Consider the following 12592-nt stretch of genomic DNA (forward strand, 5'->3'; position numbering starts at 1 on the left):
CTGTAACCTCATAGCCCAGCTCACTCTACCATCACCATCATGCCAGGCGACCAACCCCAGTTCAATGAGGAGTGTAGAAGAGCATGTCAGGAGCAGCACCAGCATACCTGAAAATGAGGTGCAAACCTGGTGAAGCTACAACACAGAACTACATGCATGCTAAAGAGCAGAAGCAGCATGCTATAGACAGAGCTAAGCGATCCCACAACCAACGGATCAGATCAAAGCTCTACAGTCCTGTCATATCCAGTCGTGAATAGTGGTGAACAATTAAGCAACAATGGGAGGAGGAGGCTCCATGAACATCCCCATTCTCATTGATGGCAGAGCCCAGCACATGAGTGCAAAAGACAAGGCTGAAGTGTTCACAACCATCTTCAGCCACAAGTGCCGACTGGATGATCCTCCGCGGCCTCCTCCTGAGGTTCCCAAATAACAGATGCCAGTCTTCAGCCAATTCACTTCACAGCACGTGATATCAAGAAAGGGCTGAGTGCATTGGATATGACAAGGGCTATGGGTTCCGACAACATCCCGACTGTAATGCTGAAGACTTGTGCTCCAGAACTAGCCAAGCCTCTAACCCAGCTGTTCCAGTACAGCTACAACACTGGCATTTATAGACAAAGTGAAAATTTGCCAAGGTATGTCTTGTCCACAAAAAGCAGGACAAATCCAATCCAGCCAATTACCGCCCCATGAGCCTACTCTCAATCATCAGCAAACTGATGGAAGGTGTCGTCAACCATACTATCAAACGGTACTTACTCACCAATAACCTGCTTACCCACGGTTAGTTTGGGTTCCACTGGGGTCACTCATCTCCAAACCTCATTACAACCTTGGTCCAAACATGGACAAAAGAGCTGAAATTAGGAGGTGAGGTGAGAGTGACTGCCCTTGACATCAAGGCAGCATTTGACCGAGTGTGGCACCAAGGAGCCCTAGTAAAATTGAAGTCAATGGGAATCAGGGGGAAAACTCTCTGGTGGCTAGAGTCATACCTAGCACAAAGGAAGATGGTAGTGGTTGTTGGAGGACAATTATCTCAGCCGCAGGACATTGCTGCAGGAGTTCCTCAGGGCAGCGTCCTAGGCCCAACTATCTTCAGCTGCTTCATCAATGACCTTCCCTCCATCATAAGGTCAGAAATGGGGATGTTCGCTCATGATTGCACAATGTTCAGCTCCATTCACAACCCCTCAGATAATGAAGCAGTCCGTGCCCGCATGCAGCAAGACCTGGACAACATCCAGGCTTGGGCTCATAAGTGGCAAGTAACGTTTGCGCCAGACAAATGGCAGGCAATGACCATCTCCAACAAGAGAGAGTCTAACCACCTCCCCTTGACATTCAATGGCATTACCATTGCCGAATCCCCCACCATCAACATCCTGAGGGTCACCATTGACCAGAAACTAAACTGGACCAGCCACATAAATGCCGTGGCTACTAGAGCAGGTCAGAGGCTGGATGTTCTACAGTGAGTGACTCACCTCCTGACTCCCCAAAGCCTTTCCACCACCTACAAGGCACAAGTGAGGTGTATGATAGAATACTCTCCACTTGCCTGGATAGGTGCAGCTCCAACAACACTCAAGAAGCTCAACACCATCCAGAACAAAGCAGTTGGCGTGATCACCACCCCATCCACCACCTTAAACATTCACTCCCTCCGCCACCGTCACACCTTGGCTGCAATGTCTACCATTCTCTACAAGATGGACTGCAGCAACTCGCCAAGGCTTCTTCGACACCAACTCCCAAATCCATGACCTCTACCACCTAGAAGGACAAGGGCAGCAGTCGCATGGGAACATCACCACCTCCAAGTTCCCCTTCAAGTCACACACCATCCTGACTTGGAAATATATCGCCATTCCTTCATCATCGCTGGGTCAAAATCCTAGAACTCCCTTCCTAACAGCACTGTGGGAGAACCTTCACCACATGGACTGCAGCGGTTCAAGAAGGTGGCTCATCACTACCTTCTCAAGGGCAATTAGGGATGGGCAATAAATGCTGGCCTTGCAAGTGACGCCCACATCACAAGAATATGTTTTTAAAAAAGAGTCAATGTTTCAGGTCGATGTCCTTTCATCAGAACTGGAAAAGGTTAGAGATCTAACAGTTTAGAATCATAGAATCATAGAACGGTTACAGCACAGAAGGAGGTCATTCAGCCCATTGAGATGCATTTCTGCTCTATGCAAGAGCAATCCAGCTAGTCCCATTCCACCACCCTATCTCCATAGACATGCATTTTTTTTCCCTTTCAAGCACTTATCCAGTTTCCTTTTGAAAATCACGATTGAATCTGCCTCCACCACTCCCGTCGGCCGTGCATTCCAGATCCTAACTACTTGCTGTGAAAAAAGTTTTTTCTCATTTCACCTTTGGTTCTTTTGCCAATCACCGTAAATCTATGTCCTCTGGTTCTTGATCCTTCCGCCAATGGGAACGGTTTCTCTCTATCTATTCTGTCTAGACCCTTCATGATTTTAAATACCTCTATCAAATCTCCTCTCAATCTTCTCTGTTCCAAGGAGAACAACCCCAGCTTCTCCAGTCTATCCACGTAACTAAAATCCCTCATCCCTGGAATCATTCTAGTAAATCTTTGCTGCACCCTTTCTAAGGCTTTCACATCTTTCCTAAAATGCGGTGCCCAGAACTGAACACAATACTCCAGTTGTGGCCGAACCAATGTTTTATAAAGGTTCATCATGGCTTCCTTGCTTTTGTACTCTATGCCTTTATTTATAAAGCACAGGATCCCATATGCTTTTTTAACCGCTTTCTCAACCTGTCCTGCCACCTTCAACGATTTGTGCACATATACCTTCAGATCTCTCTGTTCCTGTACCCCCTTTTAAAATTGTGCCCTCTAGTTCATATTGCCTCTCCTCATTCTTCCTACCAAAATGAACCACTCGCATTTTTCTGCATTAAATTTAAAATGCCATGTGTCCATCCATTTCAGCAGCCTCTTCTTTATCCTCTTGAAGACTATATTATCCTCTTCACCGTTCTCTACACTTCCAAGTTTTCTGTTACCTGCAAATCTGGAAATTGTGCCCTGTACACACCCGAGTCCAAGTCATTAATATATATCAAGAAAAGCAGTGATCCTAGTACTGACCCCTGGGGAACACCACTGTACACCTCCCTCCAGTCCGAAAAACAACCGTTCACCACTACTCTCTGCTTCCTGTTACTTAGACAATTTTGTATCCATGCTGCTACTGCCCCCTTTATTCCATGGGGTTCAATCTTGATGACAAGCCTATTATGTGGCACTTTATCAAACGCCTTTTGAAAGTCCATATACACCACATCAACCGCATTGCCCTCATCAACCCTCTCTGTTACCTCATCAAAAAACTCTATCAAGTTAGTTAAACACAATTTGCCTTTAACAAATCCGTGCTGGCTTTTCCTAATCAATCCACACTTGTCCAAGTGACTGCTAATTCTGTCCTGGATTATCGTTTCTAAAAGTTTCTCCACCACTGAGGTTAAACTGACTGGCCTGTAGTTGCTGGGTTTATCCTTACACCCTTTTTTGAACAAGGGTGTAACGTTTGCAATTCTCCAGTCCTCTGGCACCACTCCTGTATCTAAGGATGTTTGGAAGATTATGACCAGTACCTCCACAATTTCCACCCTTAATACCCTCAGCAACCTAGGATGCATCCCATCCGGACCGGGTAACTTATTCTTCTTATAAGCGAGTACAGAGCAAGGGAAAAACAGGGAGGAGGGGGGAGAACAAAGGGGAAGGTCTGTGATAGGGTGGAGGGCAGGAGTGATTAAATGACAAAAGGGATAATGGTGCAAGGCACGAGGGGGTGGTAATGGTACAAGTAAAGAAACAAAAAATGGGTCCAGAGGAGATGTAAATGGTTACAGCAGAACCATTACCAGCACCAGCTGTCTGAGAAATTGGGAGTGTTGGTTATGATCCACAACTACTATCGGGAAACTGGAAGATTGGCTGCTGAGAGAACCTATGTGACTACTGAAGCCCTGTTTGATGACATATTTGTGCCACTCATGGACAGCAGCGGAGCGAAGGCACGATGAGACTCATTGACAGTACCACTATTATCATCAATAAAAACACTAAACGTCCAAACATCACTTCAGTTATTTGGAGCAATCGCGGGGTGGGGCTTACAGTACAACTCCGCAGGGCTCAACAATAATCAAAATGTTACACAACTTTGGTCTTTAAAGAGGCCTCAGCATTGAGAAAGAAGGATCTAGAAGCCATCACAGAGTAGAAGGCTGAGAATAAGCTGCAGAACCACCAATGCATGAAGAAAGACTGGTACAGCAGGTACTGATTGATGATGCCTTCCAATAAGACCAGCAGATGACCCCATTTGAAAAAATAAATGGCCTCACATATGCATATGTTCCTGTCTCATCCACACCTAGTACCTTCTTATGTCAGGTTCTAGCCCTTTAGCTGGTCCCGCTTTGTCCTGAGAACAATAACGTAAATACACTGCATAAATGTACAATTTAAGTCTTGTGTTTTCATCTCTACTTCTTCATTTACAGCGACTATTGCCTGTGTGATTTTCCACAGTGCCCTCTGCTGGTGACACCTAGCACACAAAGCTTGCATTTATAGAAATGCCTCATTACCTCCCTCAATTAATTATTTTTTGAAGTGTTGCTATTATGTGGGTAAACACAGCAGCCAATTTGGGCACAACAAGGTCCCACAAACAGGAAATGAGACTGAGGGAAGAAATTTGTCCAGGACACCGCTCTTCTTTGCATAGCACCATGGGATCTTTTACACGCACCCGAACCAGCCTACAGGGCCTCAGTTTAACATCTAATCAGAAGGACAACAGCTCCAACAATGCAGCACTCCTTCAATAATTCACTGAAGTGTCAGCCTAAATTATGTGCTCAAGTGTTGGAGTGGGGTTTGAACCCTCAATATTCTGACTCAGAGAAATGTACCAAAGCTGACACTTAATATTGCCACAACCTCAGAAATTCCCTAATGAAGGAGTGGATGTGCTAGCTAGCTCCATGGTTTCCACGCCAGCCTGCTGGGATTGTGGTGACACGAGACCTCCATATGTTCCTGCATCTGAGTCAACTACATGCATTGCTGTTGCAGCTGCTTGGTGCTACACGCCTTCTGGGTGCATCCACCATAACTTGTTCAAAAGGCCTCATCGTGAGAGTTAACCACCCATTCCTTGACTATTGCACAGATCCCTTGCTGGAAGGGAGTCTTCAATATCGCCATCAATCTGTTGAGCATAGAGCAGTTGGACATCTTTGAGGCCTATAAATCCCTGGCTTAAGATTGTCTATATACTTTCTCCAAGCAAGTTGAAGCTAGCGAAAGAGTGCATCTTGGAATTTTGAACCCAAGGTCTCTATAGCAGCAGCAGGAATAAATAATTATCCCTAATTGTCCTTGAGAAGGTGGTGGTGAGCTGCCTTCTTGAACCGCTGCAGTCTGTGTGGTGAAGGTTCTCCCACAGTGCTGTTAGGAAGGGAGCTCCAGGATTTTGACCCAGCGACGATGAAGGAACGGCGATATATTTCCAAGTCGGGATGGTGTGTGATTTGGAGGGGAACGTGCAGGTGGTGTTGTTCCCACGTGCCTGCTGCTCTTGTGCTTCTAGGTGGTAGCGGTCGCGGGTTTGGGAGGTGCTGTCGAAGAAGCCTTGGTGAGTTGCTGCAGTGCATCCTGTGGGTGGTACACACTGTAGCCACAGTGTGCCGGTGGTGAAGGGAGTGAATGTTTAGGGTGGCGGATGGGGTGCCAATCAAGCGGGCTGCTTTGTCTTGGATGGTGTCGAGCTTCTTGGGTGTTGTTGGAGCTGCACTCATCCAGGCAAGTGGAGAGTATTCCATCACACTCCTGACCTGTGCCTTGTAGATTGTGGAAAGGCTTTGGGGAGTCAGGAGGTGAGTCACTCGCTGCAGAATACCCAGCCTCTGACCTGCTCTTGTAGCCACATTATTTATGTTGCTGGTCCAGTTAAGTTTCTGGTCAATGGTGACCCCCAGGATGCTAATGGTGGGGGATTCGGCGATGATAATGCCGTTGAATGTCAAGGGGAGGTGGTTAGACTCTCCCTTGTTGGAGATGGTCATTGCCTGGCACTTGTCAGGCGCGAATGTTACTTGCCACTTATGAGCCCAAGCCTGGATGTTGTCCAGGTCTTGCTGCATGCGGGCACGGACTGCTTCATTATCTGAGGAGTTGCGAATGGAACTAAACACTGTGCCGTCATCAGTGAACATCCCCATTTCTGACCTTATGATGGAAGGAAGGTCATTGATGAATATTGGACAGGACACTGGGGAGAATTCCCTTGCCCTTCTTCGAATAGTGCCATGGGATCTTTCACACCCACCTGTGATGGCAGACGGGGCCTCGGTTTAACGTCTAATCCAAAAGACCGCATCTCCGACAGTTGCAGCGCTCCTTTAGTGCTGCACTGGATGTCAGTCTAAATTTTATACTCTGGAGTGGGGCATGAACCCACAACCTTCCAACAAGAGTGCTACCTACCGAGCCACGGCATTCATGAGAGATGCTCGTACTGTAATTATAACATACTTCGTTGAGGTCTCCACTGCCGATGCCACTGGTATTGCCATGCACTCCGTGACAGACAGCAGTACAGACAACTGTTCATCCATGAATGCAGATCTGGTTGATGGACTCCTGCATGCTCATCACCAGAACTCGCAGTGTGTGTTCTACGGACCCTAATAGATAATTCTGCTGAGACAACAACCTCAATTTGGAAGCAGTCACAGTGAAGTCCCAGGTGCTGCAACCAGGCCAATAACTATGACAGGTCCAACAGGCGTCTGCTGTTGTGTAGCTAACACAACTTGCTCATCCCCCCCATCCACACCCCCACCCCGTACACTGTGAGCCACCCTATGCTCCATGTGCTAACTCGTTATCTACATCCTGCAGCTGTAGTACAAGGCACTGTGATGTGTCAACTTACTCAGAAGGCACTGACTCTCTTTGTTACTCTTGTTACTATGAAAAGGGAAGAACTCCAAGTGTCCGGATGCTGACTGCATGAAATAGATTACAGCATCACTATCATTACTTGTTTTTTTTTCAACATTAATGCTTGTTAGTTTCTGTGGTATTTCTCAAATTGCTTGACTGTTGCACAACATGTCTTGCTAAACAACAGCCCACAAACGGCAATATGGTGACGACCAGGCAATCAGTAGTGTTGGTTGAGGGATAAATATTGTCCAGGCCACCTGGGAGAACTCCCCTTCCCTTCTTTGAATAGTGTCATGGGATTTTTTACATCCACCTGAGAGGGCAGACGGGGCCTCAGTTTATCGTCTCATCCGAAAGACGCGCATAAGATACTGAGAATGTCAGGGAGCAGAATAGTCGGTGTCGAATAATGGATGTTTTAAATGACTCGCATCATTTATTAGGTTGCTTTCCAAGCATTCATGGTCTGAACTGGCTTTTTAAAATGTTTGCCCTCCTCACAAGCTTCAGGACCTTAATCCAGTAACCTATTTATTCACTTCAGAATTACATCTTTCTTGATCCTAACTCTTCTTAGTTTTTTGACAGAATTTTTTGATGAGGTAACAGAGAGGGTAGATGAGGGCAGTGTAGTTGATGTGGTGTATGTGGATACTTTCAAAAGGCGTTTGATAAAGTGCCGCGTATTAGGCTTGTCATCAAGATTGAAGCCCATGGAATAAAAGGGGCAGTAGCAGCGTGGATACAGAATTGGCTAATTAACAGGAAACAGAGAGTAGTGGTGAAGGTTGTTTTTCGGACTGGAGGGAGGTGTACAGTGGTGTTGCCCAGATGTCGGTAATAGGACCACTGCTTTTCTTGATATATATTAATGACTTGGGTGCACAAGGCATAATTTCAAAATTTGCAGATGACACAAAATTTAGAAGTTTAGTGAACAGTGAGGAGGATAGTGATAGACTTCAAGAGGATATATACAGGCTGGTGGCGTGGGTGGTCTCGTGGCAGATTAAATTTAATGCAGAAAAATGCGAGGTGTTACATTTCAGTAGAAAGAATGAGGAGAGGCAATACAAAATAAAGGGCACATTTCTAAAAGGGGCACAAGAACAGAGAGATCAGGGGGTATGTACACAAATCGTTGAAGGTGGCAGGGCAGGTTGAGAAAGCAGTTAAAAAAGCACATGGGATCCTGGGCTTTATAAATAGACATGATGTGGAGATGCCGGTGATGGACTGGGGTTGACAATTGTAAACAATTTTACAACACCAAGTTATAGTCCAGCAATTTTATTTTAAATTCACAAGCTTTCGGAGACTTCCTCCTTCCTCAGGTAAATGTTTCAGGAGCTCCTTGAAGCCTACGCATTTATACATATAGAACAATACATGGTGTTTACAGACTGCCCCTGCAACTGCCCGTTGCCAAGGCAATCACCGTGTTCAGACAGAGAGGTGTCACCTGCAGAACCCCCGAATACACATTCAACAAAAAAACAAACAGGGAAAAAAAACAGAGAAAAAAAACAGAGAGAGGCAGAAACATCCGGAAGGCAGAGAGAGCCAGCAAATGACCCATTATATTAAAGACAGAGAACATTTGTTCGCTGGTGGGGTAACGTGTAGCGTGACATGAACCCAAGATCCCGGTTGAGGCCGTCCTCATGGGTGCGGAACTTGGCTATCAATTTCTGCTCGACGATTTTGCGTTGTCGTGTGTCTCGAAGGCCGCCTTGGAGTACGCTTACCCGAAGGTCGGTGGATGAATGTCCATGACTGCTGAAGTGTTCCCCGACTGGGAGGGAACCCTCCTGTTTGGCGATTGTTGCGCGGTGTCCGTTCATCCGTTGTCGCAGCGTCTGCATGGTCTCGCCAATGTACCATGCTCTGGGGCATCCTTTCCTGCAAGAAATGCGTAGGCTTCAAGGAGCTCCTGAAACATTTACCTGAGGAAGGAGGAAGTCTCCGAAAGCTTGTGAATTTAAAATAAAATTGCTGGACTATAACTTGGTGTTGTAAAATTGTTTACAATTGTCAACCCCAGTCCATCACCGGCATCTCCACATCATGTCTATTTATAAAGCCCAGGATCCCATGTGCTTTTTTAACTGCTTTCTCAACCTGCCCTGCCACCTTCAACGATTTGTGTACATACCCCCTGATCTCTCTGTTCTTGTGCCCCTTTTAGAAATGTGCCCTTTATTTTGTATTGCCTCTCCTCATTCTTTCTACTGAAATGTAACACCTCGCATTTTTCTGCATTAAATTTAATCTGCCACGAGACCACCCACGCCACCAGCCTGTATATATCCTCTTGAAGTCTATCACTATCCTCCTCACTGTTCACTAAACTTCTAAATTTTGTGTCATCTGCAAATTTTGAAATTATGCCTTGTGCACCCAAGTCATTAATATATATCAAGAAAAGCAGTGGTCCTATTACCGACATCTGGGCAACACCACTGTACACCTCCCTCCAGTCCGAAAAACAACCTTCACCACTACTCTCTGTTTCCTGTTAATTAGCCAATTCTGTATCCACGCTGCTACTGCCCCTTTTATTCCATGGGCTTCAATCTTGATGACAAGCCTAATACGCGGCACTTTATCAAACGCCTTTTGAAAGTATCCACATACACCACATCAACTACACTGCCCTCATCTACCCTCTCTGTTACCTCATCAAAAAATTCTTTCCTGCAAGGATGCCCCAGAGCATGGTACATTGGCGAGACCATGCAGACGCTGCGACAACGGATGAACGGACACCGCGCAACAATCGCCAAACAGGAGGGTTCCCTCCCAGTCGGGGAACACTTCAGCAGTCATGGACATTCATCCACCGACCTTCGGGTAAGCGTACTCCAAGGCGGCCTTCGAGACACACGACAACGCAAAATCGTCGAGCAGAAATTGATAGCCAAGTTCCGCACCCATGAGGACGGCCTCAACCGGGATCTTGGGTTCATGTCACGCTACACGTTACCCCACCAGCGAACAAATGTTCTCTGTCTTTAATATAATGGGTCATTTGCTGGCTCTCTCTGCCTTCCAGATGTTTCTGCCTCTCTCTGTTTTTTTTCTCTGTTTTTTTTCCCTGTTTGTTTTTTTGTTGAATGTGTATTCGGGGGTTCTGCAGGTGACACCTCTCTGTCTGAACACGGTGATTGCCTTGGCAACGGGCAGTTGCAGGGGCAGTCTGTAAACACCATGTATTGTTCTATATGTATAAATGCGTAGGCTTCAAGGAGCTCCTGAAACATTTACCTGAGGAAGGAGGAAGTCTCCGAAAGCTTGTGAATTTAAAATAAAATTGCTGGACTATAACTTGGTGTTGTAAAATTGTTTACAATTTATAAATAGAGGCATAGAGTACAAAAGCAAGGAAGTCATGTTGAACCTTTATAAAACACTGGTTCACCCACAGATAGAGTACTGTGTCCAGTTCTGGGCACTGCATTTTAGGAAAGATGTGAAGGCCTTAGAGAGAGTGCAGAAGAGATTTACTAGAATGATTCCAGGGATGAGATACTTTGTGGATAGACTGTAGAAGCTGGGATTGTTCTCCTTGGAACAGAGAAGGTTGAGAGGAGATTTGATAGAGTTATTCAAAATCATGAAGGGTCTAGACAGAGTAGATAGAGAGAAACTGTTCCCATTGGCAGAAGGGTTAAGAACCAAAGGACATAGATTTAAGGTGATTGGCAAAAGAACCAAAGGTGACTTGAGGAAAAACTTTTTTACACAGCGAGTTGTTAGGATCTGGAATGTACGGCCCGAGGGGGTGGTGGAGACAGATTCAATCATGACCTTCAAAAGGGAACTGGATAAGTATTTGAAAGGAAAAAATTTGCAGGGCTACGAGGAAAGGGTGGGGGAGTGGGACTTGCTGGATTGCTCTTGCATAGCGCCGGCATGGACTCGATGGGCCAAAAGGCCTCCTTCTGTGCTGTAACCTTTCTATGATTCTATGATTCTAGTTATGTAAATCATTCATTCCTCAGACATTTCATGAGAGTATTGTACTGGTTAACTTTCCCACACTGGCCAAAGATCTTCTATGTGCACCGTATGTGATAAGATCATTGTCTCCCAATTTTTTTAAAGGAGCAACAGCTCAAGGTAAGAAATTGTTGAACTACTTATTTAGAAGTTCATTTATGGCAGATTTGCAGTTATATGACAATTTTCATTTCCTCAGGACATCCCAAAATGTTTCACAGCCAACTAATTATTTTTGAAGTGTAGTCACTTGTTATGTAGGCAAACACGGCAGCCAATTTGCACATAGCAAGATCCCACAAACAACAAATGAGATGAATGACCAGTTAATCTGTTTTAGTGATGTTGGTTGAGGGATAGATGTTGGTTAGGACGCCGGGAGAACTACCTGCTCTTTTTTGATTCGTGCCATGGAATAGTTTATGCCCACTTGAACAGGTAGATGGGACATTACTCTAAAGAAAGCACCTTCAACAGTGGAGCAAACTCTCATTACTGTATTGAAGTGTTAGCTGATAGTATGTGCTCAAGTTCTATAATGCTGAAACAGCAAACATTCAGCTAACCCTTTACTACTGCAAACAGAGCAACTACTAGACATTTCTCTACTTAATTGGGATGTATATTTTGTATATTTCAGATGACCCATATGCAGCAACTTGCCAGGGCTTCTTTGACAGCACCTCCCAAACCCACGACCTCCACCACCTAAAATGACAAGGGCAGCAAATGCATGGGAACATTATCACCCCCAAGTTCCCCTCCCAAGTCACACACCATCCCGACTTGGACATATATCGCTGTTCCTTCATCATCGCTGGGTCAAAATCCTGGAACTCCCTACCCAACAGCACTGTGGGAGCACCTTCACCACACGAACTGCAACGGTTAAAGAAGAAGGCCCACCACCATCTTCTTAGGGCAACTAGTGGTGGGGCAATAAATGCTGGACTTGTTACCGACACCCATATCCCTAGAATGAATTTCATTTTTTTTTAAAAGCCTATTAGATTGTGTATGTGTTCGTAGACCTATCGATGCTCTCCTGCTGCGTACCCTTTAATGTACTACGCAATCGCCACAGCTTCATCCTGTATGGCTTTTCCTTCCCATGTTGGTTTCACTTGGCAGGCCAATGTACTGATAACGAGAAATCTTACTGATACTTTTATAGCTGGGAACTATTCTCTTGACAGTTTTCTAATCCTTTGAAGTACTTTAAGGCCATTGACGGCATCAAGAAACCTACTTGACTGTACAATAGTTATCATAAGGTTGAAAGTAAACTGCATGGTTGAAGACGAACAAGTGCAACTGTCTGAGTTCAATGTTTTGGGGAATGGGGATTTATACATTTGAATCGGTCCAGAATCTCTGGATCTGAACTTTGGATGCAGATTTAGAATTCCATTTTTCAGATATCCGAGCTTAATTTCAAGTCATGAAAATCAGAAGCATAAACCTGCTCAAAATAAGAAGCACTCAATGGAATTTCATACACATTCATTTTGCAGTTGTAGATTAATATTCAACGACTTTACGGTGTTTTTGCCTTGAAGTTAGATT

The 12592-nt window shown here is 45.2% G+C and overlaps 1 long non-coding RNA gene across 1 annotated transcript in view; it reads left to right on the plus strand.

The window, feature by feature from the left end:
* Window positions 1–11074, plus strand: part of LOC137335489 (uncharacterized) — a 42476-nt gene extending 31402 nt beyond the window's left edge. The window contains exon 3 of the long non-coding RNA XR_010966435.1: window positions 11029–11074. This is a non-coding gene — a long non-coding RNA (uncharacterized lncRNA). The remainder of the gene's footprint in view (window positions 1–11028) is intronic.
* The last annotated feature ends 1518 nt before the right edge of the window (window positions 11075–12592 follow it).

The sequence above is a fragment of the Heptranchias perlo genome, chromosome 19, assembly GCF_035084215.1.
Source record: "Heptranchias perlo isolate sHepPer1 chromosome 19, sHepPer1.hap1, whole genome shotgun sequence".
In the NCBI taxonomy this organism is placed as follows: domain Eukaryota; kingdom Metazoa; phylum Chordata; class Chondrichthyes; order Hexanchiformes; family Hexanchidae; genus Heptranchias; species Heptranchias perlo.